A 17,995-nucleotide genomic window follows, 5' to 3' on the forward strand; every position below is an offset into this window, starting at 1 on the left:
GTCTAATGATTCATTTAGGGCCTGTTTTTCATTGTTGATTTTCTGGCTGGATGATCTGTCCATTGCTGTAAGTAGGGCGTTAAAGTTCCCCGCTATTATTGTGTTATTGTCAATTTCTCCTTTTAAGGTTGTTAGCAGTTGTCTTATATAGTGAGGTGATCCTATGTTGGGTGCATATATATTATATATATTTACAATTGTTAGATCTTCTTCTTGGATTGATCCTTTGATCATTATGTAATGTCCTTCTTTGTCTCATAATATTCTTTATTTTAAGGTCTATTTTGTCTGATACGAGTATTGCTAACTCTAGCTTTCTTTTGATTCCCGTTTGCATGGAATATTTCTTCCATCCTCTCACTTTCAATTTGTGTGTGTCCCTAGAATTGAAGTGGGTCTCTTGAAAACAGCATATACATGGATCTTGTTTTTGTATCCATTCAGCAGTCTATGTCTTTTGGTTGGGGCATTTAGTCCATTTACATTTAAGGTAATTATTGACATATATGTTCGTATTTCCATTTTATTAACTGTTTTGGATTTGCTTCTGTTGCTCTTTTTTCTTCCTTTCTTCTCTTGTTCTCTCCTCTTGTAGTTTGATGACTATCTTTAGTGTTGTATTTGAGTTGATTTTTCTTATTTGTGTGTGCATCAATTGTGGATTTTTTTGGTTGCAGTTACCCTGAAGTTTTGATATAGGAGTGTGTGTGTGTGTGATATATATATATATATATATTATATATATATATATATGATTGTTTTAAGTTGTTGGTCTCTTAATTGCAGGTGCATCTCCAGTGTCCTGCATTTGTACCATCCTCTTCTCACGATTTCTGATTTTGGCAGCTCATTTGTCTCCAGCTCTTAGGAGAATCTGCTGTGCTCAAAGCACCAAAAGAGGCAGTGGTATTTATGACACCCTCTTGTCAACTGCTTGTCTCATGATGAAGATGTCAAAATCAAACATGTAATGGAAATGGTCATTATGGGCAGGAGTCTGTTAATTCTGAAAAGACATTGTTTATCTTTTGTTCAAATATCAGGTTGCCAGGAAATTCAGTTCTTATAAAGTTCCATGAGCTCCTAAATTTATCTATCTGCTGGTATATTTCTCAGAACACATTTAGATGGTCTTTCTGGTATTCAAACAAAGTTTAGCTGGCTGCTTCTTAACTAAAAGGATTCCTAATTCCACACTCACTGAGAAGGCAGAGGACTGGTAAGAAAACAGAAATTTTCTCTGATGAAAAAACTACTTATAATTTAAATGTGGGCAGAGCTTCCTTGCCTGCCCACTTGCATTTCTCACAAGTGTTCTAATAAATCTGTTTCTTGCCTAAAATAATAATAATAATAATAATTTTAAGTGTGTAATGACTGGAGAATGTTTAAGTAAACGAGGGTATAAGCAGATGAAAAATACATTATAATCAGAACTGAACATGGTGCCTTAAAATGTAATCAGGATCCAGCAATTCCACTTCTGGGTACACACCTAAGAGCACTGAAAGCAAAGACCCAAACAGATGTCTGTATATCAATGCATACAGCAGCACCTATTGGCAACAGCCAAAATAGGAAAGCAACCCAAATGTCCATCAACAGATGAATGAATAAACAAAATGAGATATACACCCAATGGAATATTATTCAGCCTGAAAGAGGAAATTCTGATACATGGAGGAACCTTGAAGACATTATGCTACATGAAATAAACCAATAGCAAAAAGACAACATGTTGCAAGATTTCACTTATAAGAGGGACTTAGAACACTCAAATTCATACGCACAGAAAACAGACGAGAGGCTACCAGGGCCTAGGAGAGGGAGTAATGGGTAGTTATTGTTTAATGGGTATGAAGCTTCTGTTTGGGATGATGAAAAAGTTCTGAAAATGGTGATGTCGCATGTTGTGAACGTACACGGTACAACCGCACTGTACACTGAAAACAGTTAAAATGATGAACTGTATGTTATGTATATTTCACCACAATAAATGATCTAAATCAGAGTCTAGAAAACTCCCCATTTTCATAATCACTAGGTTCTGAGATAAGAGAGCAAGATTCCTCCTAAAGGGAACAGGATGGTGATAACACCTGGGAAGTGGGCCCCAGGCAAGAAAAATCTTGGCATAAACAAGCGGAGTGCCCCCCTAGAGCACCGGAGCACCCCAGGACAGAGGCTGGCGAGCAGTGACGGCTTTTTACTATTTATAATCATCAACCAGGTAATACGTGAAAAGACAGACTTTCAAGAGAAAAGTGGCTCAGAATCACCCTATTAGGGATACTAGGTAAAAGTGCAGGCTGTGAGAAAATGCAATATATACGAAAGCTGTACATCTCCTGTAGAAGTTGAGGTTTCTACTTCCCAGGCTGGTTTAAGCATGAAAATAAATCAAGGTCAGGGAGCTAATAAGCTGGGCCAGCTCATCTTGCTTTCATCAGACTTTGCACAGTACCATCTGCTGAACCAAAAGAAACCAAAATGAACAACACTCATGTGTGTATATGCTTCTCCACAGCTTGGATATTTTGTGTGTGAATGTATTCAATTTTTAACTGGAGTATAATTGATAAATAATATCATACAAAGTTATATAATATAGTGATGCATAAGTTTTAGCTGAATTTTTTGTTTGTTTGTTTTGTTTTTTTTGTCTTGTTGTTGTTGTTGTTGTTGTTGTTGCTATTTCTTGGGCCGCACCCGCGGCATATGGAGGTTCCCAGGCTAGGGGTTGAATCGGAGTTGTAGCCACCGGCCCACGCCAGAGCCACAGCAATGCGGGATCCAAGCCGCGTCTGCAACCTACACCACAGCTCACGGCAACGCCGGATCCTTCACCCACTGAGCAAGGGCAGGGACCGAACCCGCAACCTCATGGTTCCTAGTCGGATTCGTTAACCACTGCGCCACAACGGGAACTCCCTGAATTTTTTATTATAGCTAGTTTACCATGTTGTGCCAATTTCTATTGTCCATCTTAGTGACCCAGTCATATATATAAATACATTCCCTTTATTATATTATCTTCCGTCATGTTCTATCATAAGATAGATACTGTGCTAATCAGTAGGACCTCACTGCTTATTCACTCTAAATGTAATAGTTTGTGTCTACTAATCCCAAACTCCCTGTTTGTTCCACCTCCTCCCCCCTCCCCTTTGGCAACCACAAGTCTTTTCTCTGTATCTGTGATTCACAATTTTTAAAGGTTATTAAACTCCATTTACAATTATTATAAAATACTATCTATACTTCCTGTGTTATACAATATATCCTTGCAGCTTATTTTATACAGAATAGTTTGTACCTCTTGGAGTTCCTGTTGTGGCTCATTCGGTAATGAACCCGACTAGTATCCATGAGGACGCAGGTTTGATCCCTGGCCTCGTGCAGTGGGTTAAGGATCTGATGTTGCTGTGGCACAGGCCAGCAGCTGTAGCTCCAATTCAACCCCTAGCCTGGAAACTTCCATACACCACTGGGGTGTCCCTAAAATCCCCAACTCTTATCTTGTTCCGCCCCCCTCTCGAAGTTTCTTCTTCTCCAAAATGTTTGAGGTACGCAAAATAGTCCTGGATGAAGTTCAAACAAATCTTTTCACAGTACTCAGAAGAGATAACAGGAATCGTTACCTATTATTACTCTTAGGAATACCCTCAGGAAGTCTAGGGTGGGGGTGACAGGTCCAGGTAGCTAAAAACCTGGGGTTTCAGTGACACAACTTAGAACCTGGCAATACAGGTTTGCTTGCTACATCAGATGCCATCACCGAAGGACACTTTGGGAAGCAGAAGTCACAGTTAATTCCACTTCACTGACCAGACTATTCCTCAGGAAGCAAAAGAAAAGAAAGTCAGAGTTCATTTTATTCTGCTATATACAATCATGCACTGGTATCAGCGGGGGATTGATTCCAGGACACATGACAGACATTAAAATCTGTGGATGCTCAGGTCCCTTATATGAAATGGCACAGCAGAGTCAGGCCTCCATACCTGCATGCTTCATGTAGACAGCAGAGCAGTAAAAGCCTCACTATAAATACCTTCTTTTTGCTGCTCTGCATCATGCTAAAACATCTTACTATTACGACAGTACAAAGCAAGAAATTATATTTTCCTGCTCCAAGTAAAGCCATAAGGGTAGCAGATCACACTACCCCCAAGTATGCCTCTTTTGAGAAACAGCATGTGCAGGACAAGCTCAGAACACAGAGGTTACCCTTTTGTAAGAGACATCTACACTTACAAAGGAAATGACCATTGTAAGACTGCCCCTCTCCCTGTACCAGGCAGAGAAGGATGACTCTAAACCGCAAGAAACTCTTAATGGAGATGGCAAGGACTTCAATCTAACAAACCTTACCCTTCCTACACTGTTCTTTTCCTGGTGACTTGATGTAACCAACCCCCTGCCCCCACGCTTCATGTAACTGCCCCATCTCTCTCTCACACACGCACACACACACTTTTGTCTTTAGCTGAAGATGGTATTTAGGGGGTGGCTTAGGCCACCTCAAGGAGTTTTAATTTTTCCTTGGGTCTTTCTCATGTATACATGCTACTAAATTTCTCTGTTTTTCTCTTCTTCATCTTCTATCACAGAGGCCTCAGCCACGAACTCAAGAGGACCGAGGGAAAATTATTTTTTCTCCCTTACTGTGTGAAACGTCACCATCAGATGACCATTCCATAAGTTATAATGTTTACAAAGACACTAGCAAATACCCATAACAGAGGTCACATCGAATCCTCAACTTCAACTCCAGAATAGTCAAGTCACACTAATGCTTTCAAGGTGAACTCAGAAAGACCAGTATCTAATGGAAATGCTGAGGAAGAATTTAAGGCTGAGATCAGACACTACAAACAACATAAAAGCTAAAACAAGATTACAAACAATGATCGTGTGAGCATTCCAGAAGGAGCTCATGTTATACGTGGCAGCTCAAAATAATTTCTCCAGCAAACAAATCAGCTCTTCAAGAAAAGGGAATAAGACATTCATAACTAATTTTCTAAATCATGAGGAGCTCTGCAGAGATTAGAATAAAGTATGTTTTAGGCTAAAAGCCATAGTCCAGTCACTTGGTTTTACCCGTCCAACCACCTTTTCCAGCTTGTCTCAGCCAGCTTTCATCCCAACACTAACCCCACAACCATAGACAGCAGTCAACAGTACACACTTGAAGGACAACTAACAGATAGGGAGATCCCCAAACCCTTAAGTCAAAGAAAAGGAACTAAAGATGGGGTGACAGTCTGCCTGCAATGTTGAAAAAGATGGTACCATTTGTGAAGCGTTTTATCCTTTCACTTTGAAGGATAAAATGAATTAACAAGTTCTCCCAAGTTGCCAGGTGCTACAGGAACTAGTAAGCGGAGCAAAATCACCCCTTTCATAGAGATTCAAGATGCATTTTAAAATTTTCATCAACTTACATCAAATCATTCTGGGTAGAAAGTAGATGGTGTCAGCTTAGATGGAACTGTGAAGTACCCTAAGAACTTTAAAGAGATGTCACGACAACCTAATTCCTTCGTTTCCTAAGAGAGGCAGTGAACAATGAAGTGACAAACAAATTCCTCAGGTGAGAGATCATTTTTAAATATAACAGATTTATGGATTTCCATAGAGATTGTAACTACTTGAACTTCCTGGAGATGCCGTAACTGGAAAGGAACTTAATGGTGTTATCAGGAAAAACACCCTTCAGACACGATCTTGCTTTTCCTAAAAGCTGTCTGACTTCAGAGGTCATACGAAGGCAAATCAGTGTTACTGCCAGATCGGCTGGGCGGGGGTGGAAGGTGGATGAGAAGAAGCTGGATCCTCCAAACTCCGCCGAAGCTTTTTCTAAAACACAAGGACCAGGAGTTATGCAATTTTCCACCAGAGACCATGGGGCTGGGAGAGAAAAGGGGGTAGGGGGAACTCACTGTTCAGATCACACCACTACCTTAAAGTTGTAAAACTTTCTAACCGACTATTTTGAGGACTCATTTGATCTTGGTGACAACACAAGGCATTTACAGGGCCAGTATTCCCACTGACACATGATGGCTTAACCCAAGGGCCTAAGTAATGTGCCAAAACTTTGATAGACTCATATCTAGAAACTAGTTCTCTGGATTCTAAGTCCCGTGTCTTCTCAACTAGTCAACACCTAAACATATTTTCTTGTTGTTGTTTTGTCTTTTTACAATATATGGAAGTTCCCAGGCTAGGGGCTGAATCGGAGCTGTATCTGCCAGCCTACGCCACAACCACAGCAACGTGGGATATGAGCCTCACCTGTGACCTACACCATAGCTCACAGCAACCCCAGATCCTTAATCCATTGATCGAGGCCAGGGATCGAACCCAGGTCCTCATAGATAATAGTTGGGTTGTTTACCACTGAGCCACGACGGGAACTCTCAACACCTAAATATATTTTCAATTAAGAGAGGCCCTTCCTGAAATATCAATGAAACTCACCTATATGCATAATATACTTGCTATTCTTTCATGGGGAAGTACTGGATTCTTGAGGCTTTGTTTTTCATGTTTGGTGTTATGTCCCTATTATTTTTAAAATTGCAAGGGCGGAACGATCAGAGAGCCAAAGTGATAGTTCAGTGGCTAGGTTTTTTTCATTTGGTGGTTGGTTGATTTAGTCTGAGGTCAAGAGAGTTAGATTATCCTTTTGGTCTTGACTTACTTTTGTTGCCTTAGACAAATTATACTCTTCTTTCAGATTCTGAGATCTTCCTCTTCCAAAGGCAGATCAAACACTATCTGTATTCATGAAATAGGATCCTGTTGGGTCTTAAGAGAGGGGATATGGCAAAAAAGAATATGATATTCTAACTAACTGAGCCTCTGAGAACCTACTGAACATTTCATGTTTAGCACCACAACTGAAATAAGAACTCCACGTGACAAATACACCTTGCTAAACACTCACTTCTTGGGAAGACAAAATAAAAGACAAAAGACACAAAACGCTGAATTCTCGAAACTTTTTTATTTATAATGGGAGTAGTATAAGACTAAACAATAGAGAACAATAGAAACTCTATGTGCTATGAGAATAGAAATACTAGAACATCTGAAAAATATTAAATGCTGTTTCTTCTGATGACAACAGTAATACTCAGTCACTGGGGAAAAATACAGAAAGGTATAAAAGTAAAAATAAAAAGCCCTTGTAATCCCGTAACCCAGGAATGAGGTAACCACTATTAACATTATGGTGCATTATTCTTGCAGACTTTTTTCTATGCTTTTCTCTCTTACCACAGTTCTTTAAATGTGGTTCCCAGACTAAGAGCATCAGTATCTGGAAACTGATTAGAAAAGCAAATCCTCAGGCATCAACTCAGACCTACTGAACAAGAAACTCTATGGAAAAAGAAAAGAAACTCTATGGTTGGGACCCAGCAATCTACATCTTATCAAGGACTACAGATGATTCTGAAGTGTGCCAGCGTTTGAGAACCTCTGACATACGCCACAAACACAAACACACGCACACACGCACATAACTTTCTCTCCCCAAAATGGGGTCATAATATACATACCGTTTAAAATTTTAAAACCGTAATTGGCAACAAGTTTATATTTTGTAAATTACCTAAATATTGCATAAATAGTCTATTGCATGTTCTCTGCACAGGTGAAAAATATCACAAAGTGGTTCATATAACAAAAGCAATTAAACATCAGAGTCACCCAGACTAAAACACTGATGGCTGAATAATAAACAAATCAGCCATGTGGGGAATCTAATGAAACCCACTTTTAAAAATTCCTAAGTAGTTTCATAAAGTTTTTTGATCTTTTTTTAAGAAATAAAGAACATCTGTATTAGCTTCTCTGTGCTGTCCGTGAATCTATTTTGGGGCCACTTAGAAATCTGCTTTTGTTTCCAACATTCCAGTGCCAGAAAGTTCCCTGATCCACCGGAACTGTCACCCACACACTCTTGCCTGTGTCCTCTCCAGCAGGACCAGAGCAGCACCAATTCCCAAAAAGCAATGCCAGCTCTGGAAGCCCGTACACAGGCCAAGGGCCTTGACCCGCACAACAGAATGAGGGTCTGAGCAAGGAGGAAGCCTATGAGAATGAGAAAGCGAGAAAACGGCAATAGACAACACCAACATCCCACGAAGATTCTGCTGAATTTCACCAAGTTATTTCCCAAGTTTCTGGAACACATACCTTTTGAAAATCTTTCCCAGCCCCATGGAAACCACAATAGGAAATCAGAGTAAAGTTGAGCTTTTTATTTGCTCAAGGTTATCCAAAAATCTAAGCTGGGGAAAAAAAAAAAAAAACAACCTCAATTCATGGTAAGATAAGAATATCTGCAATCTATCATTGCTACCTTATAAAACACATGATCTTTGTGACCTTGGCACATTGCTGAATTTTTCTGGGCCTCAATTTCCTCTTCTCGAAGAGTGATATGATTGGAGAAAGTGACCCAAAGAGCTGTCGAGTGATGGCAACAAAAGAAACCCAGGGCTGTGTCCTGATAAGAAGATGCTGCAGCATCTCTTAAAGATTTATTGGCTAGCACTCTCTCCCCTCAACAACAAAGACAAGAATACATTCCAACTAGATTCTTCTTTGTGAGAAATTTCACAAGTAGAGCTATACATGGTACGTCAGGCACAGGATGAAAGACATCGTGAAGAAACAGGTACCATGCAGGCCAGAGCCAGAGTGCCCAGGCGGGTACCAGCCAAGGGACGTTCACAAATCACCCACCACTGAGCCTCAGCCTCCTCATTTGGAAGACGGGATTAACAGAGTTTCCTGAGGATTAAATGGTTATGTAAAGTACATAAAACCGTTTATATAGGTTTTAGCTATTATGATGATCAATAATATTGTTAATAACATTGGACATTCTCAATGGGCAGAGGCTAGGAGGTGGCTACGGTCTGGAAACCTCATTAAAGTGTAACGTGTGCAAGAAAACAAACTATGTACTTAGGCAAATCGGGATCACCAAAAAGGCAGAGGATGGATCCGTTCAGGTAGGTAAGTATGCTAATCCCACCTAAATCCTAGCAGAGGCTAGCTTCCACATTGTTTACTCCAGCAGTGTCCTTCAAGGCGCAACCTCTCAACTCCCAACTAGAGATCAAAGGCAAAGCAGCTCAGAGGAAAGACCTGAGGCTACAGGTCAGAGGAGAACCTGCTTTCAAATCCTAGCACCTCTACTTCTGAGCTCTCTGGCTCCCAACAAATTGCTTCAACTGAGATTTATGGCCCTGGTCTCACAAAATGATACACTTTCATCTACAAGACTGTTACACACCTGGCACAGGAACAGCCCCATCACAAGTGATTAACGAAATGTTAGTAATAACGTGAAGTCTTTTTTTTTTTTTGCCTTTTGTCTTTTTAAGGCCACACCCATGGCAAACGGAGGTTCCCAGGCTAGGAGTTGAATCCGAGCCGTAGCCACATCTGTGACCTACACCACAGCTCACAGCAACACCAGATCCTTAACCCCCTGAGCAAGGCCAGGGATTGAACCCATGTCCTCATGGATATTAACCGGGTTCATTAACCACTGAGCCACGACAGGAGCTCCAACGTGAAGTCTTCAAAAGGGAGGAAGTACCTCAAATAAAAGTTCTAGTGAAAGTGCAGTAACTGTGAAGGAGGAAAAACAGTGCATCAGATCATCAACAGTTTTTCTGTTTTGATGCAGGAAAAGTGTGTGTAGACCCGTAGGCACCAGGAGGATGCCTACGTTAGGCAGCGGACCCAAAGGAGGGAGAGGGCTACGCCAGACCCAGGCCAAGCCACAGAATTTGAGGATTTTCTCAGAGGCTACCCTCCTTGAAAACAAAAACCATGCACGGAACTATTTTTTTTATCTTTGGGTTACAAAAACAGTTTGCGGTCTTCTGCTTTCACGTTGCTTCAACGTTTGTTTTGCTTAATTGCAGGCTTTGTTTCTTTAGAAGTTAACCATATCACCTGTATTAATAATAACGGCAATCTGTAGTACCAGCATCCACTTGCTGGGGTCAAAATCCCTGAAGCCATCGCTCCCCACATCAGGTAACTAGAAAATGTAAGACAGAACACATCTCTCACGGATGTTTCCCCATCTGTAATCTGTCCGCCTCTTCTGGCCAGAGAGTGATGTGACGTAAGTTTCATTCATGCAAAGCTCTCTGGTTTGATTCTACAATAAAATCATTTTTGCACGGCTGTTTTCCCTGCAGTAGACAAATGTCATACACAGTTCACAAGAGAAGGGCTCTTGAAAACAATCTCCAGCAGCAAACCCTGGTAACACAAGCACAAAGTAAGGGTAGAAAATGAACGAGACTGGCCACAGGGAGAACTGCTGTAAGAGAATGACAGAAAGGGAACTTCCCGTGAGGCGCAGAGGGTTAAGGATCCAGCACTGCCACAGTTGTGGTGCAGGTTGCAACTGCTGGCACAGGTTCAACCCCTGGCCAGAGAACTTTTACATGCCACGGGTGCAGCCAAAATAAAAAAAGACAGAAAGTTAAAAGGAGGAATGGAACCATAATAATTAGGGCCCTGCTCTGAAAATAAAACCACATTGATAATACATTTTAATGTGGAAGAGAGGAAAAGTTCTGGTTTTGACTCAGAGCAGATACTTCCTGAAATTATTCACAGTAAAAAAAAAGGGGGGGGGGAGGATAAAAGAAATGTTATACTCCTCTTAAAAGAGTAATTCAATCAGGTTTTCCAACCTTGTTTTTTACCCTTAGACATTTTAGGTTATTTATATGGCCTTTTAACTGCATGACATGGATAATAAATGGTATCCTTCCCCTGCCTGAAGGAGGGGGATGTTTGGAAAAAAAAAAAAAAAAAAAAAGGCAGAAAATGCCTTCAGTTTTCTTGTAAATTAGAGTAATTCTTCTACAAAGCAGATTTGTAAGGAAATGACAAATGAAGAGATTAGCAACGACATGAATGATAAAACCCCACAACTGGCCTAAGCTCTGCTCCAGGTTCCAAAAACATCTCCAGTTGTTGTTCATGTTCTCATACACTAAAGAGAGTGGGCTGAGTTGTGATACAGTCAAACAGGAAGAGATTCTATGAAACTTTAAGTCAATCCTCAGCAAGCGGCATGAGCGAATCTGTAAACTTTACTGAGAGCCGTGCAAACAAGCTTCAGTGACCAACTCTAAGAGCAGTATATCTGCACTGGCCCAAGAAGGAGTGAATTAAAGGTAATTTACACAAAGCTGATGTCCTACCTGTAACAACTCTATAGTGGAGACGATTAATCACTCTGGAAATTTTTATACCAAGTCTTGATTCCTCCTCTTTTCAGTTTCTATTAAATTTAGAAGTTGAAACAGAAATCAAAAATTCTGGATGACCTCACATTGGTTTTGCTGTCAAAAACAATAACCTCTCCAAAGAGAAAACATTTTTGTTGGATTTTTTGACCATTTCCTCACCTCGCTCTCCTCTCCAGATCTCATCAAGTAATCTCATTACAAAAACACATTAAATAACATTTAAAAAAATAATGCTATTTAAACAAGCAGAATAAAAGAAATAAAAAGGTTGGACCCAGTAAAAGACACACAGCCTGTATAGTCTCCTGGATTCTTGGAATAGTGAAAATAATAAAATGAATGGGAAGCAGAAAAGGAGTAGAAATCAGAACAATCAAGCTGGCCATTTAGATTTTACAGTTTATTGATTTCCTGAGTGGGGGGAAATACTGTATTCCTTTCCAATATGAACAGTGTTAGTAAACAGACACAAACTCACAAAACAGAAGCAGTGGTCCAAGTTTTCTTTTCTTGTCTTTTTAGGGTCAGACCTGAGGCATATGGAAGGTCCTAGGCTAGGGGCTGAATTGGAGCCACAGCCACAGCAACACCAGATCTGAGCCTCATCTGCAACCTACATCACAGCTCACGGCAACGTCGGATCCCCAATCCACTGAGCAATGCCAGGTATCAAACTTGCATCCTCATGGATACTAGTCCAATTGGTTTCCACTGTGTCACAACTGGAACACTGGTCCAAGTTTCCTTTTCTTATTTTCTTTCCTTTATTTACAAGATTTTGATTTTTTTCTACTGTAGCTGATTTACCATCGATCCAAGTTTTCTTGATCCATTTTTACCTTAAACACACAGCATTAGAAATGCCTTTTTTTCCAATGGGAAATACCAACCAGTTCCACCTGCCCACTGAGCTCCTGACTAAAAGCCTGGCCCAGAGGCTTTATAACCATGTTTAGATAAACGGAGTCAGCTCACGGAGTGTCTTTCAGGTCTCACTTTCAGGCTGACTTTTATCTTATGACAATGCAATGTAACCATGGAAACACAGGACCTAGAGTTGTATTTTCTCTTATAAACAAAGAGAGCTGCTTTTTATAACTCAGTTCCATGTAAATTGTGTCATTTGGGGTCAATTTTATGTTTTTAAAGAATGGAGGAAATAAGCACTTAAGTGGAAAAAATAAGAGGAAAAAATTTTAATAAAACCCAGGGCAGATTTTTCTTTGTAATTACACAGGAGGCTATATTTCGGTCACTACTGCCCAATGGCCAGAGGGCACTAGCCTTCTTCAAATCTTTAAGTGACCCTGGTGAGGGGAGGGAGGCACTCACTGGCAGGTGGTCATGGGAGAAGCCTCAGCCAGCTGCGGACCAGAGACAAGGGAGTCTGAACACTGCCTCGTTCCTAATTTAGGAACCCTGAACTCTCCCCAGGCTACATGCTTCCATGGCTAGAAAGTCAAATAAGATATTCTGGCAATATCCTAATATCATTAAACACAGACTCCCCGGTAATGTCACAATGAAAAGACAGCATCTAAAAAAATGCCCTTGTGCTACCTGCATGTCATAAAACAGAGCCAATGTCCAATGTAGAAACTGACCTAATTCTTTAAAAAAAAGTTTTAAAGCGATACACAAATATATCAATCTCCCAGGGATGAGAACGCTCACCTTGCCACCAGGTAAACCCTGAACTGGCTTAGCTGCAACACCTGAAGCAAGTTTCTTTATACTTTGAAATTCGGGTTTCTTATCACTCTAAGGGCAACAGAAACTTCACTTGTTGAACCAAAATGAATATTCAATAAATGAAACTTCATTTTTGGCTATTTTGGTCATTTTCATCATTTGCCTGGGGAAGATGGAGGAGCATTAAAAGGCCGATATGTTACCTGTGGTTCTCCCTCATGGAGGTGGGAGTGCAGGTATTTTTTTTTTCTTGTCTTGTCTGTGCTTTTCCACAGTTCTCAAATTTTCTACAATGAACACTTTAACGCCTTAGTAATTTTTTCTTTAATTAGTCACTCTCTAGGTTCCTGTCATGGCTCAGGGGTTAACAAGCCCAACTAGGATCCACGAGGATTCAGGTTCGATCCCTGGGTTAAGGATCCTGCGTGGCCATGAGCAGGATGGCCATGAGCAGACGTGGCCATGAGCAGACGTGGCTTGGATCCCGAGTTGCTGTGGCTGTGGCGTAGGCCAGTGGCTATAACTTCAATGTGACCCCTAGCCTGGGAACCTCCACACGGTGCAGGTGTGGCCCTAAAAAGATGAAAGGCTAAAATTAAATTAAATTAAAATGTCATGATCAGATGCTGAAGAATTATTCTCTTCAGGAAAAAAAAAAGAAAAAAGATTCCTGCTCAGCTTCCTCCTGTCCTTGGCAGATAATTCCTGCTAAGGAAAGCCAGTTTGAGGCCCAGAGCAGTAGGAAACAAAAAACCCTGAGTCCCCAGAGAAATTCAGTGCCACTGACCTCTGGCTCGGCTGTACCTCTGCTGTGGGGGGAGGGGGGTTGCAAGGAAACCCAGGCATACAGTCCTGTGGGAAGCTGGGTCCTCAGGGCAACGGACAAACAATCCTCACTAAGTGATCTGGGGATGGGACTGTGCAGAAAAAATTTTTATGCACCCAAGTGATTGTAACATAGCCTGAGATAGAGAATGGTGGTTACCCTAGAAGGTCCATGAACCTCTGAGCACCACGCTCCAGAAGGAGGAGAAACTTCAGTTCTCTCAAAATCCAGAACTCTCTCCCTGATCTATAGAAGAGGGAAGGGGAGAGGTGGCAACAAGACTGTACCTTGAAAACAAAATTTTTTATCTTCTTCAATGTGCATAGGTGTACAACAAAAAACTGTCCAGGACTTCCCGTCGTGGTGCAGCAGAAATGAATCCAACTAGGAATCATGAGGTTGCAGGTTTGATCCCTGTCCTTGCTCAGTGGGTTAAGGATCTGGTGTTGCTGTGAGCTGTAGTATAGGTCACAGATGTGTCTCGGATCCTGCGTTGTTGTGACTGTGGCATAGACCAGCAGCTGTAGCTCTGATTAGACCCCTAGCCTGGGAACCTCTATATCCGTGGGTGTGGCACTAAAAAGAAAAAAAAAACCTGCTAATTTCAAAATTCAAAAGCTGATTTATGGAGTTCCCATTGTGGCTCAGTGGTTAACAAATCCGACTAGTATCCACGAGGGTTTAATCCCTGGCCTCACTCAGTGGGTTAAGGATTCGGCGTTGCTGTGAGCTGTGGTATAGGTTGCAGATACTGCTCAGACCCCAAGTTGCTGTGGCTGTGGTGTAGGCTGGCAGCTACAGCTCCAATTCAACCCCTAGCCTGGGAACCTTCATATGCCGCAGGTGTGGCCCTAAAAAGACAAAAGACAAAAAAAGAAAAGAAAAGAAAAGGTCACTTACACCATACTGATTAGTACAGATGAGGCTTTTAAAAAGATAAATTACTCGTTTCCAAAACGATTCTTGAATAAGGATAAAATCTGATGGTTTACTTGGCTTTAAAGAGATCTGAAAACCACAATAATTCCTACTCCTTAAATCTCATCTCCTTTCATCTTAGTGCACTGAAGCACAGAGGTTGTTTTTAAATGAAAACATAAATTTCCTCCATCCAATGAGAATAACACAGAAGACCCTACACGACCCGTTCAAGTGAACACAAATAACTAATAGTGACTTCTTATCACTTACATAAAAGTAAGTGTTGAACTGACACTACCAGTTCATCAGCCATTAGAGGCGAGAGGGTTAGGGAAAAATCTCAGTTTCCCCTTTACTCTTGCAGTCACAGCACTTCTGACACCTAATCTGTAGGTTTCCCCACCAAACATTTTTTTTCTTTTTTTTAGCCACACCCACAGCATGTGGAAGTTCCCAGGCTAGGGGATGAATTGGAGCTGCAGCTGCCAGCATACACCACAGCCACAGCAACACCAGATCTGAGCCTCATCTTCGACCTATGCTGAAGCTTGCAGCAACGCCAGATCCTTAACCCAAGGAGCGAGGCCAGGGATGGAACCCGCATCCTCACGGAGACAATGTCGAGTCCTTAATCTGCTGAGCTACAAAGGGAACTCCTCCTCACCATGCAGTTCTGACACCGTCTGCCTGGACTGAGCATCAGACCCTGCAGTTAAGGGCTCAGTCCCCAAGACTGCCCTGCCCCACCTCAGATACCAGTTACAAGTCCAAGTTATCACCTGTGCTTCTGAACAACCAACTCTAAACCAGAGGTTCCCACCCTCTTCCAGGAGTTCAGTCATTTACTAGAATAGCTTACAGAACTCAGGGAAACACTTAATCATGTGAACTGTTTTTTTTTTTTTTAATGTAATAAAGGGTATGATAAGCCATATGGATGAACAGGTGCCAGATGGAGAGGTACACAGGGGCAAGTCCACAAAGGTCTTGAGCGTGGCAGCTTCTGTCCCCATGGAGTTTGGATGCACCACCCTCCCGGCACACAGACCTTTGTTCACCAACCTGGAAGCCCTCTGAACCCGGGGCTTTTGTTTTTGTATGGAGGCATGATCAATTATTAACTCCATTTCCAATCACCTTTCAGAAGAAGCGGGGAAGGAGCTGAAGATTCTGGGTTTCTAATCATGGTTTAGTCTTTCTGGTGACCAGTCTCCAGCCAGGAGCCCAGAATGAGTCCTCGCATTAGAACAAGAGATGTTCCCATCTCCCAGAAAGTTTCAAGGGATTTAGGAGCTCTGCCTCAGGAACCCGGGCAAAGGCCAATATACATACATCTCTCTTCTTATTTTACATTGCCCTAAACTTTCAGTAAGGTGATGAGGTACCTCCCCACACCCCACTCACCCCCCAACAACACGAGCCTATTTGAGAGGCTTAAACGAATGCACTGTTCTATGCGTCACAGTCCCAAAGCAATGCTGTAAGAAGAAAGAGGAGATTAAAAAAAAAGTTGAAGGTACTAAGTGCCAGACCTCGTATTCTACGTATATTGTTTCATTTGAGCCCAGTAATCCCATAATGTCACTGCTATTATCCTAGTTCTTAGATGAGGCTCATGAAAGTTAACATCCTGAAAGTCAGCAAGGCAACAAGCTCAACTGTATTCACGGGTGAAATTAATGAGCAATACTAACATATTTTGTTGTTGTTGTTTTCTTTTTTGGCCGCCCCATAGAGTTCCCAGGTCAGGGATCAGATCCGAGCTACAACTGCGATCTACTACACCGCAATTGCGGCAACACCAGATCCTATAACCCACTGCAGCCAGTGGAGGTCAAACTTGTGTCCCAGTGCTGCAGAGATGCCGCCAGTCCTGCTGCACCACGGCAGGAACTCGTGTTTTTAAAAACATCATTCATTTTGACATGCGTGGTAGGATTTCTAGGGAGCAGATTTACGTGTGTTACATTTAAATGTGTTTTCAATCCCTCAGGAGGGGAAAAACGGATAGTGACAACCTGCAAGTTTGTTAGGGGAAAAAAAAAAGGGAGCCTGGATTCCACATTGGTCACCAACAATCTAAAGTCAAGACCAGCCATTAGAAAGAAGTCTCTAGTAATCCCAAGAGTTGCTATTGCCAGCTGGTCCTAAATCCTGGTGAAAGCACACTCTCAGCCTGGGTCATTCCCAAGGTAGCAGTGATTTCTAACCACTTTACTCCTTCATCCTTGTAGATGTTTCTTCCTGTATCTGCTGAGTGTAGTTTGCAAGAGCTGATTCCATAGCTCTGAAGACAGAGGACATCTATTTGGGTTGTTTGGGATACGTGTCCAAAGGTCTCTTGATACAGTTATAGGACACAAAGGTGCCTTTTAAGTGGAGAACTGGGGCCATTTATTTAGCCTTTTGATAAGTGAAGTGAGAGAATTCTAGAAAGGGATTCAGCACCTCAAGCGTCAATGTTCATTTGACTATTTTTTTTTTTTTTCTTTTGAGGGCCACACCCGCAGCATATGGAAGTTCCGATGCTAGGGTCAAATCCTAGCTGTAGCTGCCAGCCTACACCAGAGCCATAGCAATGCGGGATCCAAGCCACATCTGTGACAAGGCCCCTGAGCAAGGCCAGGGATTGAACCCACATGCTCATGGATACTAGTCAGGTTCTAGGAGGGAACTCCTCATTTGACTATTAGTTGTACAAGTAAGAATGCACAAGAAGCTGTCCTGCTTTTAAACAAATGGCAATCCAATTAGGAAGTAGGGTGCCTGACACATAGTAGGTGCTCAACAAAGACTGCTGAAGGAAGGAAAAGTAATAAAACAAGCATACCAAAAAGGGTAAAATAACATAAAATGTGATCAATGCAGTAAGAAAGGCATGAGGTGCTCTGAAGGTTTGGAGGGTGGCGACCCTTCTCCCAGCAGAAGAGATGGTGAGGGTCTTCGTGAAGATGGAACAAGCACCTGGGCCCTGTCCACCCTTTCGCCTGGTGAAGAATAGGACCCACTCTATCACAGCAGCCTTGAAACATATGCTTATGACTTGATCTAAAGCAAATTTCATTCAAAGAATAAAGAAGCACAAAATGAAATATCTTTCCCTCTGGAAATTTAGCAACTAAGTCTCACTAAAATGTCAGAAACGAGTATCTCAGTTTTCTAAGCTATAATGGAGTCATTATGACACTTACAAATCTCTTTCTTCTATCTCCTTGCCATTATCTTGGAACTGAAAGTCTTTAGA

At 41.6% G+C, this 17,995-nt stretch overlaps 1 protein-coding gene and 1 long non-coding RNA gene across 8 annotated transcripts in view; both read right to left on the reverse strand.

The window, feature by feature from the left end:
* The window catches only part of KIF13A (kinesin family member 13A), a 230,244-nt gene that overhangs the window by 158,633 nt on the left and 53,616 nt on the right, over positions 1 to 17,995 (reverse strand). The window lies entirely within an intron of this gene.
* LOC125136345 (uncharacterized) lies at positions 2,680 to 7,601 on the reverse strand. The gene is made up of 2 exons (XR_007137161.1): positions 6,436 to 7,601; positions 2,680 to 2,931 (listed from the first exon to the last, which is right to left on the reverse strand). It is a non-coding gene; the product is annotated as an uncharacterized LOC125136345 (long non-coding RNA).

This window comes from Phacochoerus africanus, chromosome 9, assembly GCF_016906955.1.
Source record: "Phacochoerus africanus isolate WHEZ1 chromosome 9, ROS_Pafr_v1, whole genome shotgun sequence".
Taxonomy (NCBI): Eukaryota; Metazoa; Chordata; class Mammalia; order Artiodactyla; family Suidae; genus Phacochoerus; species Phacochoerus africanus.